The 23,621-nt window shown below is 48.7% G+C and overlaps 1 protein-coding gene across 1 annotated transcript in view; it reads left to right on the top strand.

Annotated features, from left to right (window-relative positions):
* Window positions 1–5,330: 5,330 nt before the first annotated feature.
* Window positions 5,331–23,621, top strand: part of STRBP (spermatid perinuclear RNA binding protein) — a 193,117-nt gene continuing 174,826 nt past the window's right edge. The window contains exons 1-2 of the mRNA XM_007194704.3: window positions 5,331–5,348; window positions 6,024–6,179. The gene's annotated coding sequence lies outside the window, so the exon portion shown is untranslated. The remainder of the gene's footprint in view (window positions 5,349–6,023; window positions 6,180–23,621) is intronic.

The following is a 23,621-nucleotide window of genomic DNA, read 5'->3' as shown; positions in this document are numbered from 1 at the left end:
CAGCCCAGGGCACCTCCCCAGGCCCTTGCTCCACTCCCCAACACGCACCTCTGTCCAGGATTTGCAAGCTTCTCTGTCCTCAAATCTCTTGCAGGTATTCTCAGGCCCAGGCCTAAAGGACAGAACTGGGACCAGTGGCAGGAAGTGACCTGAGGCACATTTCAGTTCAGTTCCATGGGACACAGACTTTTCTTGTAACCAGAAACAGATACTCTGGGAGGGAGGGAGCCCCGGTGCCAGTGGGTGCCTGCCAGTCCGTAGCAGGCTATGACTGGGAGGGATGGTTATCCATGAGGAGAGAGCAGGGCTGCCAAAGAGAAATGAGTAACATTTTAAGTTTGTTTTAAAATTTGCAGAACTCTCAATAACATACGTCATCATGTGGCCTTAAGTCTTTTTTTGGAACCAGGTGGTACATAAATAAAAATGCGTTCGTTTGATAAACAAGCCAGGCACTTTATTAGGGGCTACAGGGTGAGGCAAGAATATCAATTCAGCCCTGCCCTCAAGTAATAGTAGTACTGAATGCTAATAATAAGGGGGCTTACAATGTGTCCGGGAAGGTTCTAGACATGTGACGTGCTTCAAAGCACACTACCGTCATAACCACCCAGCAAGGTGGCTGCTGGAACTGTCTCCATTTTACAGGCGAGGAAAGATTTTACAGATGAGGCACAGAGTGACGCAGCCCAAGGCCACACAGCTGGAATTTGAGCCCAGGTGCCTGACTTCAAGCCATCTGACCAACGTTGTATGAGGGGCTTTGGTCAAGGTTAGTCAGACGATCGCATAAGTAATGATCTAAGGACAGAGCCATGGAGGAGAGATCAGAACCAATCTATCCAGGTAGGGGGAAGGGGCGATGGGTCAGAGAAGGCTTTCTAGAAGTGTCCTTGGAGCTGAGAACTTCCAGAAGGGGAGTTGGATAGGGAAAGAGTTCGGGGAAGGAGGGACCTTCCGAGCTGGGAACACTACCAGAGTGAAGACCCTGGGGCACCAGTGCCCCCGCCAGGACACCCTCAGGGCAGCAGGCAGTGCAGAACAATAGCTGTGCCTCAGCCGCCCTGGCACTTCCTCTTTGTCTGCCGGCTGTATTTTTAGATCTCTTACTTTCCCTCGGTCAGTTTTTTATAGTCTCCCACCATGGTGTCTCTATCGCTGCCTCTCCCCCCAAGGACCTGAGTTGCAGGGCTGATGGGAAGACCCGGCTTCCTCTGAGGCAGGTACTGACTGGTTCCCTGGGGTCCCAGGGCCCCCACTCCAACGCCGATCGACACCGGCTCTCTCTACCTCTCACCCTGCCATCTGCTTTCTCTCTTTCTTCCTGCCAGTTCAGTTCCACTCCAGTCCAAGACCCCTCTCTGGGCACTGGCAAGACAGACCTAAAAACGACACAAGCACCTTTAGCATCATATGTGCTAGAGGCAGGGTGAGCATACTTGATTCATAGTGCAGACTGGGACGTGCAAGAGAGTCAAGGGATTCTGCTAATAATGATGACGGGGCCACAGCATAGACCTGGGCAAACCAAGATGCAAGGTCACCCCAGTTAAACAGAAAGACAGAAAAGTGAGGGGCGGCTTGACAGATGGAGGACCGGTAGAGGGGAGTCTCGCCAGGGGTAATGGCGTGTGCAAGGGTGGGGACAAGTGGAGAGTTTACAGTGGCAATAACACAGTGTACGTGCTGTGGAGAGTCCAGGGTGGACTGCAGGTGGGAAAAGGTGCACAGTTTGGAACAACTAGAGCAGGGTGGCAGAAACCCTGCGGCTCTGCCAACCCTGGGCCCGTGGCAGCCATCACTAATTGATCACAGCCCTCAACACAGATCCAGGGGCCGGTCACTACCAGTTGTCAAGCTGTGCACTAGATGACGCCACCAGGGGCTAAGCAGTGGGTACGAGTGTGGATTTAGCTGGAGCTGAGGCTGGACTTCAAATTGAGAGAGACCTAGAATATTCTCTAAGTATTAGGGAACCATCAGAGGATGTTAGGGGGAGGGATATAACTAGACTAACATTTTAAGAGTTTTAGGAAGGTCACTGCCACTGATGGAAGGAACTGGGGCAGGGGAAGCATTGAGGGGCCTGTCCAGGTGAGACTAGGTGGGGCCCCGATTGAATGGGGAGCAGAGAAGTGGGTCTGATGGCTGAGGAGAGTTTGTCATGGGGCAGCAAAAAGAAGAGGAAGGTGGTTAGGATGACTCCTGGGCCTCTGGGGTCCCAGCCCAGCGTGGGCAGATGCTGTCAGCCAGACAGGTGTAACAGCACAGCAGGAGGTCCTGATAGGAATCTTCGTCCCAGAGATCACCCTGAGACTCTGAGCCTGCAGGGGGAGAGAGGCCCAACAGATTTGGTGGGTTTTACCGTGGATAGCATCAGAGCCTGGAGAAACTCCTCGCCTTTTGAGGGAATGACCAATCACAAAATGCCCTCCTCCCCAACTCAGGGCCCTGCAGGGGAGAGGAAGTGCCATGGTGGCTCTCCTCCCCCAGGTGGAGAAATGGGAGCCCAAGGGTACTGCCTGTAAAGTCTGGGGGTGACTGCGAGAGGGGAGATTGACACATCATTCCCCGGTTGGATGTCTGCTTAGCCATGGGCTGCCACCTGCCCCAGGGCCACCAGAGGGGGATGTGGTGGCACAATGCCAGGGTGAAGTCCTTTGGGTTCTGGCTCCTGGGAGGCAGAGAGGTTGAGTAGAGCACAGGAGTGGAGGTTGAAGGGGCCGGAGGCGGCAGGCTCCCTGGAACCTTCTCAGCTTGGGGCTGAAGTCTTGGCACTGGAGAGATATGGCTGAGGGATCCCTGGAAGGTGTAGTTTGTCTGGGGAGGGACCACCAGTACCTGGGGGAGGGGCTGGGAATTGAGTCCCTGGTCAGTGGGACCCTGGGGGCCTCCACCTACTACCAGCAGACCTGCAGGCATTGAACTAATTCCACCACAGACACGACTCACAAAAGCCTGGCCAGATGCCACCGGAGGGACAGCCATTTCCCTCCTTCTTCTCCCCTAACCCCAGCCCTGGGGGGTGAGCCCAGAGGAAGGGTGTGTGTGTGTGTGTGTGTGTGTGTGTGTGTGACAGACCACACATTCACGTGCACACACACTCACACCTCAAGCCCCCAGAGCTACCAGCTTACCTTACCTTGTGGAGGAAGAAGCAAGTTTAGAATAAAATCTGAGCCCAAAGTTTTAAAACGACCCGATCTTAACCAGAATGAGATTGCTTTTATAACCAAAAGTGTCTGAATGTTAGAAACTGGATCAAGTACTGTCAAAGGTGCATAACTCCCCACTGGTGGAGGGGTTCACAGAGTCCAGCTGGTAGCCATTATTAGAAAAATAAAACTGTGCAATAATTGTAACCCAATGACCTAAAAGTCCTTAATAAACCATTTACAAGGGAAACACAAAAAGGGAATCGGATTTGAAGGGGAAAGACCGTTAGAAATCAGGATGGAATGAGGCGTTACTGAATGTATCAGACAGAGGGACCCAGGAAGGACACCTGTCTCTCCTCCACTCACCCGTCCACGCACAGTCTGGGAGAGCTGTATCACAGGAAACGCGGGGCACTGTGTTATTGGTTGGGCTTCTGCCCTCGACCCAGTGCCAAGCACCCTCACCCAGGTCAGTTTAAGGCCCAAGGAGACCTCTCCCTCCAAGGCCAAGCCCAAAGTGGGACAGGCCTGAAGCAGCAAAGTCATGCAAATGACCTTCCAAAGAGGAAGGAGCCTGCAGCAGCGAGCTTGGGCCACGCTTAGCCAACCACCCCTGCAGCAGGGATGGGAAGGCAGCAGAGGGAGAGCACAGATTCGAAGGCACAGGAAGAGGAACGCTTCAGCCAAGTGGGGGACACGGCCTAGTGTGGGATTGGATTTCCCCAGCGCCCACCCACTGATAAACGTGGCTCCGTCGGGAGACCTGACCCCGAGGTCTAGCTCTCTCCTGGAGGGGTGGGGGCTAAGGAAAGGAAGGGGCTGAAGAAAGGAGTCCTGCTCCCAATGCCTAGAGCTGCAGAGAGGAGTGTGGACCGGGGCCTCTGGTGTGAGGGGTGTGTGGCAATCCGGGGCAGGGTGGTGGACACGAGGTCGGGGACTCTCAGGAGGTGGACACCTGGGCATCATCAGGTAGAGGGGATGCTGCAGCCTTGGAGGGAAAGCAGAGGACGGGAAGAGGCAGTGAGGAGAAGGGAGCCTCAGAGAAGCCAACATAACATTTAGAAGAGGGAGGAAAAGCTGCAGGAACTTGCCTAAGAGCCCTGCAGCAGCCAGATCCTGGCCGTCCTCCGGGCCCCTCTGGCAGCCGACAAGATGCGTCTCTCAGCTGCTCTGGGAAACCTAATGGCCTTGAGTCTGCCCAGGTGGACAGCGGGACAAGTTTACCTCCCTGCTTCCTGCATCCCCCTCCTCTGGCTCTGGCTGCTGCTGAGAGCCGCCTCTGAAACAGCCCCTGCCCCGGCCAGCGGTGCCCTCCCCAGGGGGGCCCAGCGTTCCAGAGTTTCTCCTCATCAGAGTTTACCAGGCAGGTCTGAATCTCTCTCCTAAGTCCCTGGCCAAGTTCAGCCTGGCTCCCTGCCCCTCTCTCTCCTCTCCTTATAGCAGGAGCTATTTGAAGCCCGTCTACAGGTACAGCCACATGCCAGGCCCTGGGACCCTTCCCACCTAAGACAGCAAAGCCAGCCCGCTCCCCCTTAGAAGTTCCTCTCTGTGTCAGTTCCGACAAGAGGGCTTGTGGTCTGGGTCAGACACTCAGACCCAAGGACTCCAGTCATCTCCCTGGTCCCTTTCTCACATACATCGTTGGCCCACCCCATGCCGAACGTAAACTGGAGTCTGCAAGGCTGGAGGCTCAGGGATGCAAAGGGGGAGCTGATATTCTCAGGGTTTGGGGCCTCTCTAAGCCTCAGTTTGCCATCTGTATGTAACCTATTTGTCAGCTGGAGCCTCCCATCCCTTATGATTTCAAAAATATCAGTTCAAATCTGGGACTTCCCTGGTGGTCCAGTGGTTAAGACTCTGCACTTCCAATGTAGGGGACATGGGTTTCATCCCTGGTCAGGAAACTAGGATCCCACATGCGGTGCAGCCAAAAAAAAAAAATCAGTTCAAATCTATATTCCATACCCTGTGGAAATGCAAAGATATCCCCAATGCTTTGGAACGTTCTGGAATGATTTACATTTTGATACACTCCCCTCTGCATCAGAGTGGCGACTTCTGCTAAATTCGTTTAGTGTCTGGATTGGGCCTCTGACCCAGGTCTGCTGTTTTGTTTCCACACAGCTCTGACTGAGACGTGGAATGTGGCCGTCGCCTCCCGCTATTTCTACCAGAAACCCACCACAGAAGGTATTTGTGTGTAAGGCCGGCAGAGGGAGATTTAGGGAAGTCAGAGGGATGGTTTCAAGTGCTACAATATAAACAACTTCAAACGGACATTGGACAATCCTGTTCTTAAAAGCTCTTTGGTCAACCTACCCCTGAGAAGCTTTCATGGGCCCCTTTACCTCACCCAGTTCCCCAGTCTCATCCTGGCTCTTGTCGTTTGTTTGTTTTTTTTAATCGAAGTATAGTTGATGTACAATATTATATGTTACAGGTGTACAATATAGTGATTCACAATTTTTAAAGGTTATACTTCATTTATAGTTACTATAAAATATTGGCTATATTCCCTGTGTTGTACAATAGTTCTGGCTCTTTTCTTCATCTTCCTTTTCACATCTCTCTTCCTTGAGAGTCAAAATAGTCCAGTAGTTAAATGCAAGAGTTCTGTTCCCAGATGGCCTGGCTCTGTGAGCCTGGCTTTGCATCTTATCAGCTGTGTGATAAGATGGGAGTTACCTAACCTCTTTGAACCTCAATTTCATCTGTTAATGAGGATAATAAAAGCTGAATAGGCTTAGTGGTGACGATTTCATAAAGCAGTCCATGGGAAGCACTTAGAAGAGTGTTAATAATGTCAGCTGTTATTATTATTATTATTATTATTATTTATCCTCCCAAATTCTTCTACTCTCCTAGGCAGAACAATTCAACCTTCTCAGGCCCTGTCCCAAACCCAGCCCGTCTTTGCATATTCAAGCCCTGGAAGTCTCAGGCACAGGAAGGAGCCTTCTTTGAACAGAACAGGCCCTCCTCTAGGCAGTCAGCTGAGGCTGTGAATGGACTCCATCACAGGTAAATGAGCTGAACAGTGACCCCCCACGTTGGTAGATACTAAACAAATGCTATGCCCTTTCTTCCTCTTTCTCTCCTCCTCCCCTCCCTCCCCCAGCCCCATTAGGCTGAAAGTAAACAGCAGTGACAGCAGTGGCAGATCCAAGGCCTAATGGGAATCTGTCTCCAACCTTACTGAACTATTGGGAAAGAACTCCTGTCTTTCAGGGGTCTCTACACAGCCTGGAGTTGCTGGGGCCATTGTATCTACCTCATTGGAAAACCTACCTAACAAGGAAGCCAACACAAAGAAAGAGACAGCTTCTTGGTGTGTCACTTGAGAATTTGAGGTCCTAAATTTCACCATACCTGGATTTATCCCTTGAGCTTTCCAATTTTGTGAGCCCGGAAATCCCCTTTTTCTTGTTTAAACTAATTTGATTTGAACTTCTGTCGTGTAAAATTGAATGAATCTTGACTAATCAAGAATTTCAACTAGGGGCTTCCCTGGTGGTGCAGTGGTTAAGAATCCGCCTGCCAATGCAGGGGACACGGGTTTGAGCCCTGGTCCAGGAAGATTGCACATGCCGCGGAGCAACTAAGCCTGTGCACCACAACTACTGAGCCTGCGCTCTAGAGCCCGAGAGCCACAACTACTGAGCACGCATGACACAACTACTGAAGCCCATGCGCCTAGAGCCTGTGCTCTGCAACAAGAGAAGCCACCGCAATGAGAAGCCAGCGCACCGCAGTGAAGAGTAGCCCCCACTCACTGCAACTAGAGAAAGCCTGCGCACAGCAACGAAGACCCAATGCGGCCAAAAATATAAAAATAAATAAATAAATTTATTTTAAAAAAAAAATTCAACTAAAAATGGGGTGTATTATAAAATGGCGGGGGGAGCTTCCCTGGTGGCACAGTGGTTAAGAATCCACCTGCCAGTGCAGGAGACATGGGTTCGAGCCCTGGTCCGGGAAGACCCCACATGCCGCGGAGCAACGAAGCCCGTGCACCACAACTACTGAGCCTGCGCTTTACAGCCTGCAAGCCACAACTACCGAGCCCGTGTGCCACAACTACTGAAGCCCGTGCGCCTAGAGCCCGTGCTCCCAACAAGAGAAGCCACTGCAATGAGGAGCCCGCGCACCATAACGAAGAGTAGCCCCTGCTCACCACAACCAGAGTAAAGCCCGAGTGCAGCAACAAAGACCCAACGCAGCCAAAAATAAAATAAATAAATTTATTTTAAAAAAAAGGGGGGAATGTCATAGAATCCACTGCAGAAAGCATAACCAGAAACCACAGGAATGAAAAGGCTGCCTCTGACTCCATGTCTCTCTATGGATCTCTTTCCCTGAGGCCACACAGTCTCCCATTTCTGCTTTTTCTCTGCATATCCCCTTCTTTTTCTTCCCCTCTGAAGACCAGTGTTTCTGCTGACTCATTTGCTCATCTAGAAAAGGTCCCAGGGCTGATTATCACTGGCCCAGATTGGGTCATGTGACCACCCTGAACCATTCACTGTGATTGGCCAAACAGGGGCCATTACCTCTGGATGGGTCCAGGCCCACCTAAACCAAATAGACTAAGAGAGGGTGAAGAATGGATTTTCTTTAAAAAAATCAAAGTGCTGTTTTTGGAACAATGGAGAATGAGTGCCAAATACCACCCCCCCACCCCCCAAAAGTCTCTAACATGGTGCTGAGTGAATTTCTGTTTTACAAACCAATCAAGCCCTGAGTAAGCTCAGGCCCAGCCCCCTGTCCCAGAGGAACAGCTCTAATGGAAGCTTTCACTTGTGACAGCAGCTTCTGGAGAGCTGGTTTGCTTGGGCTTTCTCTAATCTCTGTTCAAATCATACCACATGCCAGAGGGGAACTGGTTCTGACTCTGGCCCCAGCATGAGGCCCTTCCATGGCATCATTTGAGTTTTATAAAGGCCCCATTACATGGAATCATAAGGAGGTGGGGGAGTTCCAAGGCAAGAAGCCAGGGAGTAAGGAGGGGATCGTGGAAGAGGTGGCCTCAGAACGAGGCCTTTGAGGATGGATAGTAAGAACTTCTCAAGGCTGCAATCAAGAAGACAAATAATTGCAAGTGTTGGTGAGGATGTGGAGAACTTGGAGCCCTCGTACACTGCTGGTGGGAAAGCAAAATGACACATCTGCTGTGGAAAACAGTCTGGCAGGTCGTCAAAAAGTTGAACGTAGAGCTACTGTATGACCCAGTCATTCCACTCCTAGCTATATACCCAAGAGAAATGAAAACATGTGTCCACACAAAAACTTGTATATGAATCTTCACAGCAGCATTATTCATAACTGCCAAAAGGTAGAAACAACCCAAATGTCTACCAGCTGCTGAATGGATAAATAAAATGCGGTTTGTCCATACAATGGGATATTATTCCACCATAAGAAGAAATCAAGTACTGATATCTGCTACAATGTGGATGAACCTTGAAAATCTTAAGTGAAAGAAGCCAGTCACAAAAGACCGTATATTGTATGATTCCATTTATCTGAAATATTAGGCATAGACAAATACATAGAGACAGAATGTAGGGACTTCCCTGGTGGTCCAGTGGTAAAGAATCCGCCTTCCAATGCAGGGGACGTGGGTTCAATCCCTGGTCGGGGAACTAAGATCCCACATGCTGTGGGGCAACTAAGCCTGCGCGACACAGCTACTGAGCTCGTGCGCCTCAACTAGAGAGCCCACGTGCCACAAACTACAGAGCCCACGTGCCACAAACTACAGAGCCCACGTGCCCTGGAGCCACAACTAGAGAGAGAAAACCCTCACGCCACAACTAGAGAGAATCCTGCGCACCGCAACTAGAGAGAAGCCCGAGCACTGCAACGAAGACCCAACGCAGCCAAAAAAAAAAATTGAAAAAAAAAAAAAGAGAGACAGAATGTAGATTAGGGATTGTCTATAGCTGCGAGGGAAGGAATTGGGGTGAATAAAGGGAATGGTGCTAATGGGGATTTGGAGGGAGATGCTGCAAATTGACTGTAGTGATGGTTTCATAATTTTGAATACAAATTATGCAACAAAACATTGAATTGTATACTTTAAACAGGTGAATTGTATTGTACGTGAATTATATCTCAGGATAGCTATTACCAAAAAAGAAGAAAAAAGAATATGTTGGAGGTAGGAGAAGGGGGTCTAAGCCGCATAGCAGCCTGGGAACCCTGGGATGTCAGGGCCAACTGTCTGATAAACTGGCCGCCCTTCCTGCCCCTCACCCCTTGGATTCCAAAACACGTGAAGGGAATTTGGGGCCTGAGAGTCCAGCCCTGGAGTGTAAAGAATAGCCCTCAAACAAAAAAGGGGAGAGAAGAAAGTCTGTCTCCAAGGCCCGAGGTGGGCAGGACGCTCCAGGAGGAAGCAGAGAATCCAGGTGACTAGTGCCAGCTTGGGTCACTGGCTCAAGTGCCGGGGAGAGATCAGAGACCTGGTGGCACAGGGCAGCATGGTGACATGTGCCGGGTTCCTTGGTGTGAAGGCTTGGCCCTGGATGACCCCCTCCACTCTTCCCCAGTCCCTGTCTATGGAGATGGTTATGACACGGCCCTTGGCTGTAGCTGATTGTGCAGGTATGGACCTCTGACCCCAGCTGAACCAGTCATGGTCCTTCCTCTGGAATTTGGGATCTTGACAGAGGACGAGGCCTTCTCTCCAAAGGGCTAGAATATGTGAGCTAGAAGGTTGCGAACAGCCATAGCCGGCCCAACTCCCTGTGGGCGGGGCTCAAAAGAAGAGGAAGCTGGTTCCCCAGCTGATGGGAATGTTCCAAGTTCCCAGCAGCAGGAGCTCTAAAGTGAAAGCACCTGGGAGCACTTAGGCAGCGTGGGGATCTGCGTGCCTTGTCGGGAGAGCCCTGAGCAGCCAGAGCGGCAGCAGAGAAGCAGGTAAGGAGGATTCTTGGTGAAGCAGCACTAAGGGGAGGAGGTGGAGGGAGGCTGGGTGTCCCAGCAACTTCCCTGGAGAGGGGTTTGGAAATCAAAGACCAGGCCATTGATAACCACTGCCCTTGGCCAAGAAGTTCTGGGGAAGGAAAGCTTCCATGAGTAGTGACGTCATGGCCTTGTTAATGTTGTAAATAATAAATATATTGTGCCGGCAGGCCCATTATACTTTTCAATGCACATTCACCTCCGCACTCTCATTTGCTCCTTCCCCATGTATATTGGAGAAAGATGTATCATGCTCTGGGAGCTGCCAGGCCCACAGCCCCTTCTAGAATAAAGCTACCTGGGTGACCCACCCTTGCATACTGGATTAAGGTGTGTACCTGACACAAAGGCAGCCAGTGGCCTGGGAGCCCAGTACCCAGCACGGATAACAGTGACCAAATGGGCCAAAATGCCTCTCTCTCGGGGTTTGAGAGCTAGCCTCTGGAGAGAGGCAGAGCTCTGTTTTTTCAAGGCAAGAAGCCAAGAGACACAGAAAGAAAGCAGAGAGCAGAAGCCGAGAATGAATAAGAAGTGGTGGTGGCAGCCAGGAGGTGGGATGAAGGTAGGAGAGAGACTTTAGTGGGGCAGGGCAGGGAGCAGGATGGCTGAGATGGAGAAGCCAGCTCAGGGGCCCTAGAACAGACCAGCTTTGGCAGGCGGCAACCCATGGCCTGGCACCAGAACCACACTAGACCCTCAAGGGTTTTCCTGGCCCTGTCTGCACAAAATGGAGTCAGGAGGCTTCGATTCCGGTCTTCCTTGTTGTCCTGGGCATCCTCATGAGGAACCCTCAACAGGTACCACCTGAGTCATTGCTAGTCCTTAAGGCAGCCACAAACCCCCTGGTTAATCTCTGACCTAGCAGGAGGAGGCCATTCCTGGCCAATGTCAGCACATCTCGGCAGGGTCCTTCCTCTTGTCTGCCCCTGAACCCTCTGTTCCTCAAAGGGGTCCCTGTCAGGGGCAGACCACAGGAAAGACCCTCTGTGATGTGGTGACATCAGTCAGGCCTTCAGCCTGGACAGTTCAGGGATAAGTCTCAGGAGAGGTACCCAAAGCCTGGGTTAGTAGCTGATCAAATTAAGTCAAGGCATTAAGGAATCTTCCCTTCCTTCCTTCCTTCCTTCCTTCTTTCCTTCCTTCCTTTCTTCCTTCCTTCTTTCCTTCCTCCCTCCCTCCCTCCCTCCCATTCTCCCTCATTCTCTCCCTTTCTCCCTCCCTTCCTTTGTTTCCTCATGCAAACTTGACTCTCAAATGTGTCACTTGCTGGCTCAAGCACCCAGCAGAGTCTAACTGGTGTCTCTTGCCCCAATTCCAAATTCAATCTGATTGGCCCAGTTTGGGTCAGGTGACCACCTTGGTCCAATCAGCTATGACCAAGGGAACAGGGTTATGTAATATTCATATGGCTGCTGGGGTTCAACCCTGGTGCTAGGGCTTCTCAGAGGAAAAGGGAACATGGTGCAGATTAAGCCCTAAAATATGTGTACTAAACAGAGAGAAATAAAATCAGGGGATGGGAAGTAACATTTTCAAAAACTGACATAGGTTGAGTGCCCTACATACAGTTTTTAGTTTACCTAAATCCTCACAACAACTCTATGAGATAAGCGTTAATAACCTTATTGTGCGGTGAGGGAAATTAGACTTGGGAAGTTAAGGCACTTGCCCAAGACATTGGGTCTAGGAAGGGGTGTGTCTGCATGAGAGTCCAGGACGGTGTGAGTCCCGGGATTATGCTCTTTTCCTCTTTCCTCTGTCCCGCACTGCCTGGCACGAATTTGAAATGATGTTTCTGCCCCTGCTTTGCTGAGTCTCAAGACTCCACCAACTCAGTTTCACCGAAGGGCCTTTGAAACTTTCAAGCTCATCATACAGACAAGGAAGTAGAGTCCAGAGAGGGTTAGTGTCTAGCCCATAGTTACACAGGGATTCAAATGCAGAAAAGGGACAAGCACCCAGGTTTCCTAAGTCCCAGGCCAGGGCCCTCCCCAGACAGCATGCCACCTTGAGGGTGTCCTATTTCATGGCTTCTTTTTCCCTGCAGAGCTAAGGGGTGAGGCTACCTCAGACTGGTTCCTGCCTATCTCTCTGATTCCACCTTCTCTGTCCGTCCCCTAAATGTAACCATTGGTTCCTCCCCTGGGAAGTACCCTAGCAGCAAGAGTAATGTAGCTCCGCAACTGACCCTTTGCTCTGCACTTAGGACTGCAAACTCCCCAGGGGGCATGCTGTGTCTTTCATCTTTGACGTTCCCTAAGTTCCTGACCCAAACATCAAGGGTGTGCTCCATAAAGACTAAGATAAGTGTTGGATACGATAAGTTAGTTAGGTTATGTGTGCCTATATTGCCACTGCATCCATACACCCACCATCCATTCATCCACCATCTATCTATTCACCCATCCATCCACCCGTCCGTTCATCCATCTGTCCATTCATCTGTCTAACAATCATCTATCAAGCCCTGGATCCAGGCAGACTGGGCCCAGGAGGGGAGCTCTGGGGATGCCATGTTTATTCATACCGCCATATCTTTATTCACGCTGTTCCCTCTGCCTGGCATACCCTTTCCATCTTCCTTCATTTGACATTTAACTCATCTTTCAGCCATGACCATAGCATCATCTGGACAGCCTTTCCCAAAGCCCAGACTTGACTAAGAGACTTCTTCTGTGTCTCAAAACACCTTTTACACTTATCACATTTTTAAAAGTAACAGCCTTATTGAGAGATAATTCACATACTGTTACCGAGTCCAAGTTCGTACTGCTGGTTGCACGACAGGCCAATAAATCTAGGGACTAGTTGTTGGGGCAGGGAATAGCGACTTTATTTGGAAAGCCAGCAGACCGAGAAGATGCTGGACCAGTGTCCCAAAGAATCATCTTCTCTGAGTTAGAATTCAGGCTTCTAAAAGGGGAAGAGCTAAAGTCCTGGTTCCAGTCAGACTCCGAAGGGGATGTGTTGATTTCTTCCTTCCTGCAGCCATTCACATGTGGGCCTGGTAAGGGGGTTTCCTGTGAGCTAAACAAAGGTATTTTATCTTAATGCTCATTACATGGGTGGCAGGGTTCCCAGAGATGGGCCATTATGTATAATTTAAGCTTATAGGCAACATCCCTTTGGTGATTAACTTGTAGCAAAAGCAATAGAATACAAAGATTAAAGTAAAAGAAACATCCAATATGGAGTCAGATTTGTTCTTCCCTATTACAGTACCATAAAACTCATCCTTTTAAAGTGTCTAGTCCAGTGGTATATTCAAAGTTGTGCACTAATTTCAGAATACTTTCCTCACTCCATGAAGAAACCCTGTATGTATTAGCAGTCATTCACCATTTCCCCTCAACTCCTCCAAACCTTGGCAGTCAGGAATCTACTTTCTGTCTCTATAGATTTGCCTACTCTGGAGATTTCATATAAATGGAATCATACATCATGTGGCCTTTCATTCAGCATAATGTTTTCAAGGTTCACCCATGTTGTAGCATGTGTCAAGACACTTCCACATTTTTAATAAGGGTTGAGAACCTAGATCCCCTTTTGGTAGCTTTGGCCCTTTCTGGTCCTCAGGGGAGCTAAGTTAAAAAAAAAAGAAAAAAAATCCATATGGTTGCAGAATCTTAAGACTCCTAGAAAAATTATTGGAAAACCAAAGACAGAAAGAAGCCATTTCTGGCTTTGAAGATGGAGGAAGGGGCCACGAGCAAAGGAACACAGGCAGCCTGCAGAGATTGGACATGAGAAAATGGATTCTATCACCGAGCCTCCAGAAAGAATGCAGCCCTGCCCAGCTCACATTCTTCATTTTAGCCTTGTAAGACCCTCTGGAGACTCTGACCTCCAGAACCATAAGATAATTAGTTTGTGCTGTTTTAAGTTTGTGTGTAACTAAGTTTGCATTAATTTGTTACAGCACCAATAGGAAACTAATACAGATTTTGGTACCTGGAAATGGAGAGCAGGACAGCATCTAATTCATCTCTGAAGCATAGGGAGGCCCTATATACCAAGTAAGCATTTAGAGTCTGCCTCAGATGATCAGCGTTTATATTACAGTGTTTGCATGTGTGTGTCCTTGAGCAAGTGATTTGTCCTCTCAACAGAATTTCCTCATTGGTGAGATGGAAATGATAACTATATTCCTTCATAAGATTGTTGTAAAGATTAATAAAGAGCATATGTGTCAGTGCTGAGCACCGTGCCAGGCCCATGGGGAGCACTGAACAAACAAATGTTAACCAGTATTACCACTATCACCATGCATCATTAACTGTTTCTTGAACTGACCTTAATCAGGGCTAACTCCTCCTCCCCTTGCAGTATCTAAAGGGACAGGGTACTTGGGCTTAATGTGGGCTGGACTCTGTAGCCAAGAATATTGGTTCCTAACACCTGAGGCTTCAGACAACAGCCATATTCCTCAGGCAGTTGGCTGTACTTGGTTCTAGATGTTTGTCTAGTTTGGAATGGGACCGCCACCAAGGGCACGGAGACAAGGGTGTCTCAGTGCATAAGAAGGTGAGGGATGGAGCCAGGAGAAGGATGAGGGATGCTAGGTGGAAGCAGAGTTGGCTGAGATGGGGGAATATGGTGAAGGATGGGCGACAGGGAGGCTGGGTGGACTCCTGAGTAACCCACATTTACCCCAGACACCACAATGAATATTACGTGCTACCTCTACTAGGATGGCTAAAACAAAAAAGACAGACAATAACAAGTGTTGATGAGGATGTGGAGAAATTAGAACCCTCCTACATTGCTGGTGGGAAAGTAAAATGCTACAACCACTTTTTTATTGGCCACACCGTGTGGCTTGTGGGATCTTAGTTCCCGACTAGGGATTGAACCCGAGCCCTCGGCAGTGAAAGCTCAGAGTCCTAACCACTGGGCCACCAGGGAGTTCCCAACTAAAACCACTTTTGAAAACAGTTTGGCATTTCCTCAGCTAGTAAAGTATACAGTTACCATATGACCCAGCAATTCCACTACTATTATATGCCCACATCCACACATTTGTCCACACAAAAACTTGTACATGAGTGTTCACAGAAGCATTTTTCATAATAGCCAAAAAGCAGAAACAACCCAATGTCCATCAAATGAGGAATGGATGGAAACAGAATGTGATATATCCATACAATAGAATATTATTGGCAATAGAAAGGAATGAATTACTAAGACATGCTACAACATGGATGAACCTTGAAAACATGTTGCTAAATTAAAGAACACAGACACAAAAGACCCCATGTTGTATGATTTTTTTTTAATATGAAATGTCCAGAAAAGGCAAATCCATAGAGACAGAAAGCAGATTAGTGGTTACCAGGGACTGGAGAGAGGGCAGAAAGGAAAGGGGACTGCTAATGCCTACAGGGTTTCTTTTGGGGTGATAAAAATGTTCTGAAAAACAGGTAATAGTAATCGTTGCACAACTCAATATATCACTGAATCGCACACTTTAAAGGGGTGAATTTTGTGGTGTGTGAATTATAATCTCGGTAAAACTGTTATTAAATAAGTGCTACCCATCTTTGAGCACTTAACAGTGTGCCAGCAAGTGAGCTGAGTACACGTTTGAGCTCATTTCTTTACCAGGTTTTGGGGACAGGGCTGACCTATTGATGAGCCTGAGCTGGACCCATGTGAATCCTACCTTCTTGGAGGGAGGTGAGGAGGAAAGAGGGAGAGAGGCCCAGTTTGGCTGACAGGTGCTCCCAGATGGATAAGGGATCACTCACCCAAGGGAGTGACGCTGAAATCATGCGGATGAGCATCCCTGAGACATGAGGCCACCTGGAGAAAAGTGAAATCACCTAAGTCAGAGAGCGGGTCAGATGCCTCCATCTGTGGCTGCCTAAAGTCAGGTCTCCGGAACAGGGAGCCTGGCCGGCTCTCACTCTGTGGCCCTCTCTACCCCAGAGGAGACCCTGATGTCTTTAAGCAGGAGAATGACACACCCAACTGGTGGAAAATGGACTGGGGAGGAGGCAAGAGCAGAACCAGAGAGATGAATCAGGAGGCTGGAGCCATCACCTGAAGTGAGGTGAGATAGCTTACACTCCAGTAGGGGAGATGGGCAATATAGTAGGTTTCCCCAGAGAAACAGAACCAATGGGGTATATACCTATATATATATATACCTATATCTACACCTCTATCTCTATCTCTATCATCTGTATTTATATCTCTATCTATATCAAGAGATTTAGTATAAGGAATTGGCTCGTGCAATTTACAGAGGCTAAGAACTCCCCAAATCTGCATTTGTCAAGCTGGAGACCCAGGAAAGCCCGTGATATAATTCCAGTCTGAGTCTAAAGTCCTGAAATTCAGGAGAGTCCATGGTGTAAGTTCCAGTCTGAGGGCAGAAAAAAAGTAATGTCCCAGCTCAAACAATCAAGAAGGCAAAGTTCCCACTTCCTTGGTCTTTTTCTTCTACTCGTCTCTTCATTGACTGGATGAGGGCCACCCACATTAGGGAGAACAACCTGCTTTACTCAGTCCATTGATTCAAATGTTCATCTCATCCAAAAACACTCTTACAGACACCCCCAGAACAATGTTTGACCAAATGTCTGGGCACTCTGTGGCCCAGTCAAGTTGACACATAAAATTAACCATCACAGGTAAACGTATAATGTATGCTCAGGGAGCAATAAGAAAGAAAAAAATGAAGCAAGGTGAGGAACTCGAGAACAGTGGGGACAGACAGGCAGAGAGAGTGTCAAAAATAAATATTTGTTCAATGAAAGGCTGAATCTTGCACTCCTCCAAATGCTACTTTTTTCTTTATGCCCCAAATCACTTTGCCTTCTGTTAGGTTTTAACTGTAGTGAATGCTATGGTCACTGGGAAATAAGGTATTTTCTATTTTTTTTTAAAGAATCAGCAGCTTGAAAGATACCACGTTCACACATTCTGGAGGAATATCACATTTGATATGGCCACTGGACACGCTTGACTTTTTCTTTATTTATGATTTCTGGCGCTTTTCCTTTGAGGCCGCTCAGAATAGCTTCTGATCCTGCTCGCTCACAGAAACGGTGAAATCAAATCTTCCTGCACTCGCCCCATCGGAGGCCAGTTTGCTTATGTAAGCTGCTCCCGCCCTCACTGAGTAACTGGATGGTGAGAGCAGAGCCCCGTACAGATTTCAAATGCGGCTCTCTTCACATAAACGTCTTTGACTTGCATACTATTCTTCTGGTAAATTGCATTTAGTCGCAATCGATAGAAGTTGTGTGCGCCCTACGGGAGACCACATTCGAGCCATTTGCTCTTCACTAACCTCTTTATACCCCTTTAAATGTTTTTGGTCTTTCCCTCAGTGATACTCAAATCAATGTCCTGACTTATTTATCCTTTGGACGTCTCAGTATCTCCCTCAGTATCGCACCACTTCTGTTTGATTGCTTTTGTTGAACTTCTGCACCCTGGGCAAAACAGCAGGCTCAAAGAACTATCTGTCGTGCGGGTGTGACGTGTGTACGTGTGAACGAGTTTGCATGAATGTGGGTGTGTATAGCCTAATAGAGTTGAAAGACTTTGAGTTTGAAATCAAACAGCTCTAAGTTGGAGGGGCAGTTCTTCCATGCTCTAGCTGGTAACCTTGGGCAAGTCGTCTCATAGGGGCTCAGTTTCCGCATCTGGAAAAGAGAAATATAGGTCTATACCCAAAAGAAATGAAAACCTATGTCCATATAAAAACTTGTACATGAATGTTCATAGCAGCATTTTTCATAATAGCAAATAAGACCCAAATTACATCAATGGATGAATGGATAAATAAAATGTGGTATATATCCATACAATAAAATCCATACAATAGAATATGGTTTGGTCTTCAAAGGAATAAAGTACTGATACATGCTACAACATGGATGAACCTTGAAAACATGATGCTACATGAAAGAAGCTAGCCACTAAAGACCCTGTGTATTAGAGTGCCAGGGCTGCCATAACAAAGTACCTTAGACTAGGTGGCTTAACTAACAGAAATTTATTGTCTCCTAGTTCTGGAGGCTAGAAGCCCAAGATGAAGGTGTCGGCAGCATTGCTTTCTTCTCAGGAAATCTGTTCGCGCCTCTTGTAGCTTTTGGTGGTTTGCTGGCAATCTTCGGTGTTCCTGGGCTTGTAGAAACATCACCTCAATCTCTGCCTTCATCTTCACATTGCGTTCTCCCTGTGTCCAAATTTCCCCTTTTTATAAGGACACCAGTCATTGGATTACGGTCCACCCTAAAGACCTCATTTTAACTAATTACATCTGCAACACAACCCTATTTCCAAACAGGGTCACATTCTGAGGTACTGAGGGTTAGGACTTCAACATATGAATTTTGTGGGGAGGAGACACAATTCAGCCCGTTAATACCACATATTATATGATTCCATTAATATGAAATGTCTGGAATAGGTAAGTCCATAGAGACAGAAAGTAGATTAGTGGTTGCCAGGGGCTGAGAGAAAGAAGGAATTTGGAATGACCGCTAATGGATACAGGGTTTATTTTTGAAAGTGTTCTGAAATTAGATAGCGGTGGTGATTGCACAACTCCGTGAATATACTAAAAACTAATGAACTGTACCCTTTACATGGGTGAACTGTATGGCATGTGGATTATATCTCAAAAAAGCTGTTTTTGTTTTGTTTTGTTTAAAGAAAACGTGTAATGCTGGCCACTCTTTCCTGCCCTGTTAGGGTTCTGCAGATCATGTGATTTAATGCAAGTGAGAGTGTTTGGGAAACTCTCCAAAGATAAAATACAACTGTAACCTTTGGTCTTCAATTTTTAAATGCCTTTGGTATTTGTTAAGTGCATTCCACCCTGCATGGTGGATTCCCTATTAATTCCAAACCTTTCTAATGTAATAAGGAGAATTCCAGCTCTCCTTAACAGCCAACTTGAACAGTTGCTGCAAGCTTACTGTCATATTACTGAGAAAAACATCTTTCCTAAACCTGTGATTCCCACAAGACGGTCATCCTTTCCGAACGGATGTCTCTTTTACCACTGAATTTATCTCAGTGCCATCTCTGGAAAGCACCTTCAAGCCTTTGCATTTTAAGAGACTAGTTTTTTTTCCTGCAGCTGCATTTTTGCCCTTGTTGGATCACAGCTAGTTCTTTCCCCAGAGGCCAAATAAAATTTCATGAAACAGTTGGGATTTCAGCGGCTAGCAAAGTCCTTTCTTGTCCTCTGAGGCGCCTTCATGCGTCTGCCCCTCCCTAACCCCCAGGGGTTGCTGCACAGAGCCTAGCACCTCTTAAGGCTCAAGCCTTAGGGACCACTATGTAGGCAGCCAGCCTGTTCAGCTGCCTCTGGCCACAGGAGCAGTGGGTATCCTCCTCTTACTCATGACCTTGGCTGTATGCTTCATGCCTGCTGCAAGGTGAATTGTCTGAGTTGCGGGTCTCTCAGGCAGCCTGTCTCCCGTTCTGTGGTGTGAGGGATCTCTGGAATGAAGTGCATATAGATTAATAGGTTGTAGGTAAACAGTGCAGTTGCCGAATCCAATTTGGCAAAACTTAATTTACAATCCCTCCAATGTCCTCTTCTCCTATCTACCTGCTAGATTTTATGCTTTGGGGCCATTTCAAATTGCCCCCCTCCTAGCTCTCCGCTCCCATGCTGTGTGACTTTGGCTGAGCTGCTTAACCTCTCTGGGCCTCAGTTTCTTCAACTTTCAAAGGGGGTAATGATCTTTTTCTCATAAGGCTGTGAAGAGAATGGAATGAGGTTTTTCTGGTACGTACTGAGAGCCTGACTTAATGTTGGCTCTCTCTCTCTCTCTCCCCCTTCTCTCTCCCCAGCCCTGAGGGAAAGCAAGGTTGCTCTGCATCCTGACTGAGGACTGAGACACAGTGGAAAGAGCACTGCCCTCAGGGTCACACACACCTAATTTGAAGTCCCAGCTCTGTTGTGACCCTGGGCAGACTTGTCTCTTCCCATGTCACTGGGGTTGGGGAAGGGACCATGAGAGGCACATGGGATCACAGATAAGAAGCTGCTTAGAAACCTGTAAGGAGCTGTCTGGCTGGGAGAGTCTGTTGTCACAACTGCCCTTCCAGAAATCATGCGACCTGACACCCTTCACACCCACCCAGGCTGCTCCTCACAGGACCCCACATTCAGCTCCACTTATCTAAGACCTGGGCAGGTTTCCCGGCTCGCAGGAGGGCAGCCTCCAGGTCCCTCTCTGCAGCCTCCTTTCTCACCACCCTCCCAGCAGATGGCTTCCTAGCCCAAGGTGGCTTGGAGGAGCCCTGGGCCCGCTGAGCCTCCATTTTCGCCTGGTTTATGGGGGCGTGGCGCTCCTGAGGGACCAGGGTAGGTCCTCTCAATCATTCCCCACTCGGCCACTTAGAGCAGTGAGGCCCTGGGCACGTTCCTGAAGTCCTCTCTGCTTTGGACGCCTCCTCTGTATGTTGCAGATAATGATAGCGGCTCCCTCGTGGGTGGCCGTGTAGATTAAATGTCATCACGCGTAAACAATTTAGATCAGAGTCTGGCACATAGTAAGCAGTCAACAAATATTTGAGATTACTGTTGCTTATTCACTCAATTATTCATTTCACTGGACACCACTCTGCTGGGTGCTAGGCACACAGATGAACCAGATGGAGACCTCGCCTTCAAGGGGCTCCCAGGCCAGAGGGGCAGGCAGACAAAACCCCGGGGCCACTAGTGGGTGCAGTGATAGCACAGGGTCGGTGCAGTGGGAATTCCTGCACAAGTGATAAAGAGAGTGGGTGGTATGGGGCCGCTGGGAGAGGCACTGACTCTTCCGGGGTGGGTCAGGAGAAGCCTCTGGAGAGAGACCATGTGGCTGGGCCATGTAGGGGTGTAGGAAGTCACCTCCTGGTGGGAAAGGCCCGGAAGAGGGCGGTCCAGGAATGGGAACAGCACAGGCAAAGGTGCAGAGGCTAGGAGAGCGGGGCCCACATTTGGAGGTGAAGCCTGTGAAGGTGAAGCTGCACGCCCTCACCCCTCCTACTCATCTGGCACCTGCCCGTGGGGTCCTGCTGTGAGCAGCTGCGTGGCCAGGAGCAGGCCACAGGTGCCCAGGAGTAAACCCCCCAGAACTGCCCTCAGCCAAGACGAAAGGGCGGTGGCAGGGAAATACCCTAGAGTCCTTGCCCCTTGCGGTGGCAGCAACTCTAACTGGTGTTTCATCCCACTTCCCAGAAGTCCCCAGAGGGATGGAGCCCCAGTTGCTAGGAATGCGACCTGCTTATGAAAGCGCGCTATACTGAAGCTCACCTCCAAAATGAACCGTTTGGACCCCAGTCCTTTTCTCAGAGGCTGCTTCCCGGGAACCCCAGCCTAAGACATCCAGCTACGAAAGAGCTGACCAGACAGGTGGATTGTCCAGAACCCTCTCCACCGTTCTGGCGACTTGATTAGTTCTTCTGGCAATTACTGAGGATTTGGTGCATGGCCAGCACCAGACTAGACCCTGAGGGAGCGTTAAGCAGTGGAGAAAAGAGTCCCTCGAGATGCTCTTTGAGGAGGTAAGACGTAGCTGTGAAGAAGAAAAAATACAAAGGCTGGGAAAGGTAGAGATCATTTAGGGAAGAGCATGCAGTTGGGTGCATTAGATCCCAGCCAGGTGCCACAGAGAGAGGGGGCAACGAAAAGCTGAAAGGACACGGAGCGCTGGGGCCGGTGCGTGGACACAGAAGCCTGGAACGCTTCATCTGGATGGTTCTCTAAATGATAGGCAATAGGGAGCCCCGGAAGGATTTTGAGCAGCGGGGGGATGGGGCAATCTCTCTGTTAGAAGGAACCCTTGGGACCCAGTGCAGGATGGCAAGGAGGGGGCAGCTTGGGAGGCGGCTGCTGGAGCAGGGTGGGCTCGGTGCTGTCTCAGCCAGCCCGGCTCCAAACGGATCTCCCCCCAGACTCAGAAGGGCCATCTTTTCATAAAAGCTCGGAAAGCTTCCTGCTTTCCCACCCTTCCTTTCAGACCTGCTTCCTGCTTGGCCTCCAAACCTATTCCCATTCCTCCTACCTTCTCCCATTATCTCTGACTTCAGAATGTTTGCTTTGGCTCCCACTGTCTCCCGCCCGCTCTCTCCTGCGGTTCGTGGTGGATACTCAGCAAAAAAACGCTCCTTCCTGCAAGCCGGCTCAGACTCACTGGGGCGGGATTGTCTTCTTTCTACTTTAAGTAAACGGAATTGGAGCAACCTTGGCCTTGGAAGACAGACTTTGTCTTCTAACGACTTTCGTTCAAAACCACAAATGCATTTTGTCTCGATTTGAGGTGGTTCTTGCCTATCGGCTCAGCAACCTCAGGGCGAGTGCGAAGCGGCAACTGGCAGCCTTAAGATTTCACAGCAGATGCTGTGCTTTTGTGAGAAGTCGATTTCTCTGTGAACAAGACGAGAGGGCAAAGATAGCACAATTCTCTGTCCATTCAATAAACGTCTAAGAACCAGGCCTTGAGCTGGGTGTCCGAGAATGAGACATCTCCTCCCCAGGTGCCCATGGCCTTGTGAGGGAGATGGACAGAGAGACTGGTCACAGGAAAAGGTACAAAGTACCGCAGGGTCCACACTGACCTTGCACCTGCACCGCAAGGATCTGTACAACCTCGGGCGAGTTATTGAACTTCCCTCTGCCTCAGTTTCCTCATCTACAGAAAAGGAATAATGAGAGTCCTTCCCTTAGAGGGCTGTTGGGAGGATTAAGGTAAGATGCAAGAAGGGCTTAGCACAGAGCTGGGAGGAGTCAGCACCAAGTCAGTGCCAGTTCTTCCTCTTCTTTTTAATTCTCATACCATAAAATTCTCCCTTTTAAAGTGTACAGTGGTTTTTAGTATATTCTCAAGGTTGTGCACCCATCACCACTATTTCCAGAACATTCTCATTATCCCAAAGAAACCCTGTACCCATTAGCAATCACTCCCCCCAGTTTCCCCTGCCCCAGGCAAACACTAGTCTACTTTCTGTCTCTACAGACTTGCCTATTCTGGATACATATATACTTTTTAATATTTATTTATTTATTTGGTTGCACTGGGTCTTAGTTGTGGCAGGCGGGCCCCTTAGTTGCGGCACACAGGCTCCTTAGTTGTGGCATGCGAACTCTTAGTTGCGTCATGCATGTGGGCTCTAGTTCCCTGGCCAGGGATCGAACCTGGCCCCCTGCATTGGGAGCACGGAGTGCCAACCACTGCGCCACCTGGGAAGTCACTATTGTGGATATTTTATATAAATGGAATCATATATATGTGGCCTTTTGTGCCTGACTTCTTTCACTTATAATGTTTTCAAGTTTCATCCATTTTTGTAGCATGTAGGCAGTACTTGATTCTTTTTTATGGCTGAATAATATTCTACTATTTTAAGGATATTTTGTTTATTTGTTCATCAGCTGATGGACATTTGGGTTATTTCCGCTTTGGGGCTGAGTAATGCTGCTATGAACGTTCGTGTACCAGTTTTTGTGTGGATATCTGTTTTTGTTTCTTTCGGGTGTGT

This window comes from Balaenoptera acutorostrata, chromosome 6 (genome assembly GCF_949987535.1).
Source record: "Balaenoptera acutorostrata chromosome 6, mBalAcu1.1, whole genome shotgun sequence".
Lineage (NCBI taxonomy): Eukaryota > Metazoa > Chordata > Mammalia > Artiodactyla > Balaenopteridae > Balaenoptera > Balaenoptera acutorostrata.
Note: the sequence above shows the minus strand (reverse complement) of the source record. Positions and strands in the feature narration are given on the sequence as shown.